Raw genomic sequence first — 10,274 nt, forward strand, 5'->3', positions numbered from 1 at the left:
GGCTGTGAGTTGAATTCTCAGCAACATGGTGGCTCACAACCATCTATAATGTGGTCTGGTGCCCTCTCTGGCATGCAGGTGTACATGTGCATAGAGTACTCAAATATATAAAATAAATTAATAAATCTTAAAAGAAAAAAAACAAAAAACAAAAAACATAAGGAGAGAAGGGAGAGGGGGAGGGAGGGTGAACAGGCAGATAGGCAGGGCCTGAACCAGAACACTTCAGAATACTACAGAATCTACTGAAATATTCAATGCAATTTTTTAGGAAGAAGAAATAATAAATAATGACTATAGATCTTATTCATTAGTCCCCTCCCCAGACCAGGTAACATCAAGACTTAAAATATTAATTGCCCTATAGCACAATGCATTTTAAATTCATAAAAAAAAAATGCCAGTGGCTGAAGCTTAAAGCGGATCTAAAAGCAGACAGGAAAGTGTAACTAGCTCCTTCTATAAGAAGCCTGGGCACATATCTGAGGAGGAGAGAAAGAAGGCTACGGAGCACGAAGTGCCCACAGAATGATGGTGAAGTTAAATTTCAGATATTGATTGAGCTAAGGACCATTAGGGCAGGAAGTATACTACAGACTGATGTGCTCCATCGATTTCCCCCAAGGAAACAGGTTCTCATCACTGCAAAGCACTTGCCCTTCACTGCCTCATAAATCACACTGCACTTGACTGTCTTCAGAAACTCCTCTGGAAAGAGACTATAGACAGAAAACACAAGTTTAGAAACCAAAAATAAGCCGGGTGGTAGTGGCCCACACCTTTAGTCTCAGCACTAGGGAGGCAGAGGCAGGCAGATTTCTGAGTTTGAGGCCAGCCTGGTCTACAGAGTGAGTTCCAGGACAGCCAGGGCTACACAGAGAAACCCTATCTCAAAAAACAAAACAAAACAAAGAAAGCAAAAACAAATCTAATTCCAAAATAATAGTAATATGCTACTTTCAAACTTAATTGTATAAATGTATAATACTATTGTAGATCAAACTTCAACTTATTTCTTGGTTCTATAGAAAAGCAGTTCTAGAATGTTTACATCTTCAAGGAACTCTCTTTTTTTTTTTCAACTGAGACTTAGAATCCTAGGGGTCTCCAGTGCAGATTTACACATTCCCTCAGCTCCCTCATTTGTTTTCTTATTAGCCAAGCTCCAGCTCTCTTAAATCCTGAGCTCTGTGTATGAAATCTAGGCCCATACAAGACAAACAGGAGAACACTAGGGAAAGAAAGACCTGACCTTTCCTCTAGATAAACTCAAAGACGCTGAACTCAAATCAAAACCAAAAGTTTACTTAAATAAGAGATGCACCCAATAGCCCAAAAGATTCTCTTTTTTTTAAACTTTTTTTGTTTTGTTTTGTTTGTTTTTTGTTTGTTTGTTTTTTGAGACAGGGTTTCTCTGTGTATCCCTAGCTGTCCTGGAAGTCACTCTGTAGACCAGACTGGCCTCGAACTCAGAAATCCACCTGCCTCTACCTCCCAAGTGCTGGGATTAAAGGCGTGTGCCACAACCGTCTGGCCAACTTTTTTTTTTTTTTAAGATTTATTTATGGGGCTGGTGAGACGGCTCAGTGGTTAAGAGCACTGACTGCTCTTCCAGAGGTCATGAGTTCAAATCCCAGCAACCACATGGTGGCTCACAACCACCCGTAATGAGATCTGACGCCCCCTTTTGGTGTGTCTGAGGACAACTACAATGTACTTATGTATAGTAATAAATAAATCTTTTAAAAAAAACTGTTTAATAAATAAATCTTTAAAAAAAAGATGCTGTTAACTGCTGAGCCATCTCTCCAGCCCAGTATAAAAGATTCTTAGATATCATCTTGCCCTAATACATACAGCCAAAAAGGGAGATTCCCACCTCTGACCATGTACCAAGCACAGATAACTTCTCCAAGCAGGTATTAAACACCTTTATTGTAAGAACTACATTATATACTTCTCTTAGAAACATTTGGTTCATGGGAATGCTCAGCAGAAGTTGTTTACCAGTTCTGAAATGAGAAGAAATACTTCTCAAAAGTCTTAAGTGTAGTCAAACATAGTGGTGCACACTTGCAATCTAGTTCAGCCTGGATATGCATAGAAGTTCCAGCATAGCCTAAACTACATAGGGAGACTCTGTCTCAAACCCTCACCAGATGGGCAGGTGACATGGCTCAGTGGGTGAAGGCACTCACTACCAAACCTGAAGACCTTATTTCATCTCAGGAACCTACAAGGTACAAGGAGAGAACCAACTCCCCGGTTATCCTCTGACCTCCACATGTATGCCATGGGTCACATGTACCCACACAAAGACATAATTGTAATAAAAAGATTTATACTTTGCCCAGGTGATCTCTAATCCTACCTCTCAGAAGCTGAGGCAGGAGAATTATTAAGAGTAAAAGGTAGCTGGGCAGTGGTGGCGCACACCTTTAATCCCAGCACTTGGGAGGCAGAGGCAGGTGGATTTCTGAGTTCAAGAACAGCCTGGTTTACAGAGTGAGTTCCAGGACACCCAGGGCTATACAGAGAAACACTGTCTCAAAAAACCAAAAAAAAAAAAAAAAAAAAAAAAAAAAAAAAGAGTTCAAGGTAGGGGGCTGGAGAGATGACTCAGTGGTTAAGAGCACTGACTGCTCTTCCAGAGGTCCTGAGTTCAATTCCCAGCAACCATATGATGGCTCATAACCATCTGTAATGGGATCCAATGCCCTCTTCTGGTGTGTCTGAAGACAGCTACAGTGTGTTCGTATACAATAAATAAAAAGTTCAAGGCTAGGCCCAAAGAGATGGCTCACAGTTAAGAGTGCTGGCTGTTCTTCCAGAGGACCCAGGGTTTAGTTCCCAGCACACACATGGCAGCTCACAAGCATCTGTAACTCTAGTCCAAGGGAATCTGACAGCATCATCTGCCTCTGTGGGCACCAAGCACACACTTGGTGCATAGACATACATTCAGACAAGGCACCCATACACACAAAATAAAAATAAATCTTGATAATAAAATTCAAAGTCAGGCCAGCAGTGGTGGCGCACACCTTTAGTCCCAGCACTTGGGAGGCAGAGGCAGGTGGATTTCTGAGTTCGAGGCCAGCCTGGTCTACAGAGTGAGTTCCAGGACAGCCAAGACTACACGGAGAAACCCTGTCTCAAAAAAAAAAAAAAAAATTCAAAGTCAGCTTAGACTACAGAGTGAGACTGCCTCAACAAACAAAATAAAACAAAACCAAGCACAGAGATACACACTTGGAATTCTAATACTAAGCAGACAGAGAAAGGAAAACCAAGAATTAGTGATCATTCTCAATAACTTAACCAGTTAAAGGCCAGCCTGGCATACACAGACTCCTAGTTTAATAGTATCATCATCAATAAAAAGTCCTAGGTCAGACCTAAAATTTCAGTTAAGACCTATTTCTATTATTTTACCAAGCTTTCAATTTCTATTATAATTAGAGAAAACTGAGAAGAAAATCAAAACAGAAGACTCAGACATTTTCCATTATATTGATCATGGCTTTGTCTTAAAATATGAAATACAGTTCCTGCTAAACAATAATCCTGTGTGATGTAAACTGGTTGTCAAGAGGACGACATCCTTATCTTAGGAAAATAAACTGGAAATCAAGAGAGCCTAGTTAATAAATTGCAAACAATGTGCTTCTATGTGCACTGGGTAGAGAACCCGCACGTGCTCAGCTTCCATAAGCTGGAACATCAAGGACCACAGCTCTCAAGATACAAAAAGTCACATGTTTACAAGTATGCCCCTGTGAGGATCTACACTTGGATTACAGCTAATCAATGCCCACTCCAAGCCTAATAAACTCTCTATTTTAGGATCAATACTTTCTAACAAGCAAGACGGAATAGAAGAGGAGGGGGAAATAATTCTGACCCAAACCACCAAGTTTTCAAATAAATAGTTTTCATCAATCTCCTTCCATGTGAAACCGGAATAAATACAGCCAGGGCCTCAGCTCAGTAGTCTGTCATCCCCACAGAGCTTGCTGGGATTGCCACCCAGACTGCCTGGAAAGTACCTGAACCCGAGAACACAAAGCCTCCTCCTGCCAGGACTCCACCCCTGAGGCCAGCAAATTAGGGTTTCTAGGGGGAGACTATAATAAGTATAAACTTCTCACAAGGTTTTCTTTGGGTCTCAGAAATTAAAATTGAAATTAAAATTGAAATAACTTATCTTGCAGCTGAAGAGATGGCTCTCAGTTAGGAGCACTAGCTGTTCTTCCAGAGGACCCAGGTTCAATTCCCAGCACCCACATGGCCCTCACAAGTGTCTGTAACTCCAGTTTCAAAGGATCCTATGTCCTCTTCTGGACTCCTCAGGCACCAGGCACACACATGGTTCAGAGACAGACAGACATTTTTAATTTTAAAAAAGTATCTTGGTGCCAGGCAATGATGGCACACACCTTTAATCCCAGCACTTGGGAGGCAGAGGCACCCAGATTTCTGAGTTTGAGGCCAGCCTGGTCTACAGAGTGAGTTCCAGGACAGCCAGGACTACACAGAGAAACCCTGTCTCAAAAAAAAAAATCTTGGGGCCAGAGACACAACTTAATTGGAAGAAGGCATCAGTTCCAAGTGAGGCTGATCCAGACTACATGAAACCATGATTAAACCCCACCTCTACCACCACCACCAAGAAAAAAAATTTCATCTGAGAAAAAAAAAAAAGCCACCTGCTATAAGCAACTGTGAAGGATAGCGCCCTAAAACACTTCAATCAAATAACAGAAACAGAAACGTTAAAGTGAAATCTTTTAACGTGAGGGAGTGGAGCAGTGGCTGAACGGCAGGTACTTGCCTTGCCTGTCATGTGTGAGGCCCTGGGTTCCATCCATAGCACCACAACCTAAATAAAAGCAAATAAATAAATAGGAAAGAAGTAAAAGCAATAAAAGCAAATGTTGAGAAAAGTTTAGAAAGTAAAATACGGGGCTGGAGAGATATAGCTCAGAGCAGTGACTGTTCTTCCAGAGATCCTGAGTTCAATTCCCAGCAACCACATGGTGGCTCACAACCATCTGTAATGAGATCTGATGCCCTCTTCTGGTATGTCTGAAGACAATGACAGTGTACCAACTAAAATAAAATCTTAAAAAAAAAAAAGAAAAGAAAAGAAAGTAAAATACAAGCACAGTCATTTTATTCATTTAGCAAAAACATAGTGAGCACTCTTTTAGGTGCCCAGGTACCAGGAATGCAGCAAAATACAGGAAAAAAAAAATACCTGAGGACAGAATTTCCATCCCAGGACATGAAACAATTAAGCTGAGACAACTCCAAGTGTCCAAGACAAATTGCATAAGGGGACTACTTTAGTAGACTAGAGAAGATCTCAAAAAGAAAGCGATAATAAGTGTGATGGTTTGAATAGGTTTGGCCCCCATAGCACAGGGAGTGGCACTAGTAGGAAGTCTGGCCTGACTGGAGTAGATGTGGCCTTGTTGGAAGAAATGTGTCTAAGTTTAGATGAGCTTTGAGGTCTCCTATGCTCAGGTTCTGCCTAGTGCAAGGGCACCTCTGGGCCTGCAGAAGACACTCTCTTCCTGGCTGCCTTTGGGTCAAGATGCAGAATTCTTGGCTCCTCCAGCATTATGTGTACCTGAACCTCTGAAACTGTAAGCCAGCTCCTATTAAATGTTTTCCTTTGTAAGAGTTGCCTTGGTCATGGTGTTTCTTCACAGCAATAAAATCCTAAATAAGACACTAGGCTTAAATAACAGGAGGAAACTGGCCTCCTGAACCTTGGGAAAAAGTGTTAAAGATGGAGAGAACGTCAGGTACAATAGACCCCAAGATCTGAACACATAAGCATGTTCAGACAGAAGCATGAGATGCTCAGATTAGGGTGAGTGCTTTTTGAAAAGCTTCTGTTTCTTGAAGGGGTTATCGTGTATTTCTAAGTTTTGTTTAGGTTTGGTTTATTCTATGGGGGCCTTTCACATTACAGACAAGTGCTCCTCCACTGAGTTATATTCCTAGCCCTTGCTTTTCAAATCCAGAGAACTCAATAGATTGCTCAGTAGGAAAAGGTGCACTCTGGGATCACAGGAACAGACTCCTGTGAGCTGTTCCCTCATCTCCACATGTGCTCCTCAGCATACAAAAATAAATACACACACAACAAATGTAATAACTTTTTAAGTTTTAACGGGGCTGGAGAAACTGCTCAGTCATTAGAAGAGCGTTCTGCTCTTGCAGAGTTTGATGTCCAGAACTCAAACAGGAGGCTCCCAATACCCCACGACTCTATAGTTTCAGGACATCTGATGCTGCCTTCTGGCCCCCACTCTTTGGCCTCATCTTTGGCCTCAGCAAGCAAGTAACTACTCATGTGTGCACATACATACTCATAGACAAACTACACATAATAAAATAAATAAAATTCCAGCACTTGGGAGGCAGAGACAAGTGGATTTCTGAGTTCGAGGCCAGCCTGGTCTACTGAGTGAGTTCCAGGGCAACCAGGGATATACAGAGAAACCCTGTCTTGAAAACAGAAAACAAAAAAACAAAACAAAAAAAAAAACAAAAACAAACAAGTAAAAAATGATACATGAAACAGCAGTTAACCTTCACAGAAAAGCTAAATACAAGAGTACAGCCTGCTGATTCCATTTCTGTAAGATCAAAAGACAAACTACTCTCCAGTGACACAGTGGGGACAGCAGCAGGGAGGCAAGGAAGCACAAGAAAACCTTTTGAGGTACCAGGAATGCATCACTCTGATGTCAGTAAGGGTTAAACAAATGTTTTCTAATGATTTGTTTATTTTTATTTTATGTGCACTGACATTTTACTTGTATGTATGTCTGGGCGAGGTTGTCCAGTCCCCTGGAACTGGAGTTACAGACAGCTGTGAGACACCACATGGGAGCTAGGAACTGACCCCAGGTCCTCTGGAAGAACAGCCAGTGCTCTTTAATTGCTGAGTCATCTCTCTAGCCCCTAAGCAAATCTTTTGTTCCGTTTTGTTTTAATTTACTAACTAAGCCAAGTGTGGTAACTCACACTTGCAATGCTAGCAGAGGATGGCTACCTTCCTGCCTAGCAGAAGCAAGGGTTTTTTTTGTTTTGTTTTCTTTTTCTTTTTCTTTTTTTTTTTTTTTTTTTTTTTTGAGACAGGGTTTCTCTGTGTAGCCCTGGCTGTCCTGGAACTCACTCTGTAGACCAGGCTGGCCTCAGAAACCACCTGCCTCTGCCTTCCAAGTGCTGGGATTAAAGGCGTGCACCACCATGGCCCAGCAGAAGCAAGTTTTATATACATATACATTTGCCTTAATGAACAGACTCTAGATTGTCCAGACTTGGGGATAAAAGGTTACAGAACTGGTGACTGAACCCAAAGCTTCATGCATCCGAGGCAAGTGTTCCACCCCTGAGCTAAATTCTTACATTATAATAGGGTTTAAAAGAATATTTTGAATTTTGTGGTTTGGTTTTTTTGTTTGTTTGGTTGGTTGGTTGTGACAAGTTTCTATGTGTGGTCCTGGCTGTCCTAGAACCCACCCTATAGACCAGTCTGGCCTCAAATTCAGATTCATCTGCCTCTAAAATGCTCCACCACCCAGTTATTTAAATTTGTTAGATTTATTCATTTTATTTTTATGTACAAGAGTGTTTTGCCTGCGTATATGAATGCTTGGTCCTGAAGAGATCAGAAGAGGTTATCAAATCCCCTGGAATTAGTTATGGATGGTTGTGAACTACCATGTAGATGCTAGGAATTAAACCTGGATCCTCTGGAAGAGCCACAAGTACTCTTAACCACTGAGCCATCTCTCCAGCCCCTTGTAAACATTACTTAAAAAGTTACAACACACTAACTTATTTTTTAAGACAGGATCTCTTACAGCCCAGGCTAACTCATAGTAACTATGAGCTGCTAATCCTGCCTGCACCACCCAGGTACTGAGATGGCAAGCATGTAGCCTATGCCCAATTTTATGCACATCTTAGTTTGCCTTCTGTCCCTGTGGAAAAGACCAAGACTAAAAGCATCTTGGAAGGAAGAGTCTATGTCAGCTTACAGCATCTAGCTCATCATTAAGTCAGGGCACAGACTCAAGGCAGGAGCCTGGAGGCAGGAGCTGAGGCAGGGATCATGAAAGAACAAAACTTATTAACTGGCTTCCATGGCTTGCTCAGCCTACTTTGTTATATAGCACCTAGGACATTTGCCTAGGATAGTACAGCCCACAGTTGATCGGGCCTTTCCACACCAACCATCAATCAAGAAAATGCCCCGTAGACTAGCCTACAGGCCAATCTGAAGGAAGCATTCTATCAACTGAAGTTCCCTCTTCTCAGATGACTCTAGCTTGTGTCAAGTTGAAAACAAAAACAAACATAACTAACTAGCCCACTGCTACTATGGTAATTGAGCAAATGTAGTCCTCTGGCCATAATTATCCAGCAAAACTTGATTATAAATGGAAAGACATTGTCTTAGGATTACTATCACTGCGATGAGACACCATGGCCAAAAGCAACTTGGAGAGGAAAGGGTTTATTTGGCTTCCACTTCACAGTCCATCATTGAGGAAGTCAGGACAGGAGCTCAAGCAGAACAGAAACCTGGAGGCAGGGGTTGATGCTGAGGCCATGAGGGAACCTGCTTACTGGCTTGTCTCACATGGTTTGCTCAGCCTGCTTCCTTATAAAACCCAGGCCCATCAGCCCAAGATGGCACCACCCACAATGGCTGGGTCCTCTCCAAAGAATCACTAATTAAGAAAATAGCCTACAGGTGGGCATGGTGGCACACACCATTAATCCTAGCTCCTTAAAGGCAGAGCCGGGTAGATCTCTGTGAAACCCTGTCTTGGAAAGGGGGGGTGGGGACGAAGGAAAGAAGGAAGGAAGGAAAGAAGGAAGGAAGGGAGGGAGGAAGGAGAGAAGGGAGGGAGAGAAGGAGGGAAAGAGGGAAAGAGGGAAGAAAGAAGAAGAGAGAAAAAAAGCCCTACAACTAGATCTTTTTTTTTTTTTTTTTTTTTGGTTTTTTGAGACAGGGTTTCGCTGTGTAGCCCTAGCTGTCCTGGGACTCACTCTGTAGACCAGGCTAGCCTCGAACTCAGAAATCCGCCTGCCTCTGCCTCCCAAGTGCTGGGATTAAAGGCGTGCACCACCACTAGATCTTAAGGAAGCATTTTCTCAATTGAGGTTCCCTCCTCTCAGATAACTCTAGTTTGTGTCAAGTTCACATGGAACTGTCCAGCACAACACTATAAGCCAAGAAGAGAAAGATGAAATGGGGATAATTCAAGTATGGGCCTGAGAGTGTGTCCAGTACTACAGAGTATGATTCCCTGATACAGATCCTCTTAGCTATATAGACTCCTACCTTCCCACTACTGAATCACACTGTTAGGATAAAGACTAGGAGTCTACATTTTCCCTATTGAGGTATAGTCTGGCTATCTGGCTATCCACAGCTGAAGAGGGAGTCCTACATTTTTAACAATCACTCCAGATCACTGGATCCTAACTGCCCCCGAGGACACTTGTCAGTGTCTAAAGACACTGTTGGTTGTCCTAACCAGGAGAAATACCAATGGACCCACTGGATAGAGAGACCAGAGACCAGGGGTATTGCTAAGCATCCTACAGTGCCAGGAAACCCTCTCCAACAAGGAAGTACGCACCCCATTATGCCAAGAGTGAACAAAACCTATTTCAGAAATTCCATAAAGCTTGAGAAGGGCTCATCTAAACTGGGTTCCTAGCACATGCTTGTAATTCCAGCATTAATATGGTGGCAAGAAAATCAAGTGTTCAAGGTCATCCTCAGCTACATAATGAGTTCGAGCACCTCTACTCCCAATATTGGGAGCCGAACAACCTCACATTCACATTCAGTAAGAGACCTGTATCAGGGATGGTGAGATGACTCAGTGGGTAAGAGCACTGACTACTCTTCCAAAGGTCCTGAGTTCGGATCCCAGCAACCACATGGTGGCTCACAACCACCCGTAACAAGATCTGATGCCCTCTTCTAGTGTGTCTGAAGACAGCTACAGTGTACTTACATATAATAAATAAATAAATATTTAAAAAAAAAAAAAAGAGACCTGTATCAAAAAGAATATAGCCGGGCAGTGGTGGCACACGCCTTTAATCCCAGCACTTGGGAGGCAGAGAGGGAGGCGGATTTCTGAGTTCAAGGCCAGCCTGATCTACAGAGTGAGTTCCGGGACAGCCAGGGCTATACAGAGAAACCCTGTCTCAAAAAACCAAAAAAA

The 10,274-nt window shown here is 42.4% G+C and overlaps 1 protein-coding gene across 3 annotated transcripts in view; it reads right to left on the bottom strand.

The window, feature by feature from the left end:
• Armh3 (armadillo like helical domain containing 3) overlaps positions 1–10,274 on the bottom strand; it is a 180,397-nt gene that overhangs the window by 161,056 nt on the left and 9,067 nt on the right. The window lies entirely within an intron of this gene.

Source organism: Mastomys coucha, unplaced genomic scaffold (genome assembly GCF_008632895.1).
Source record: "Mastomys coucha isolate ucsf_1 unplaced genomic scaffold, UCSF_Mcou_1 pScaffold21, whole genome shotgun sequence".
Taxonomy (NCBI): Eukaryota; Metazoa; Chordata; class Mammalia; order Rodentia; family Muridae; genus Mastomys; species Mastomys coucha.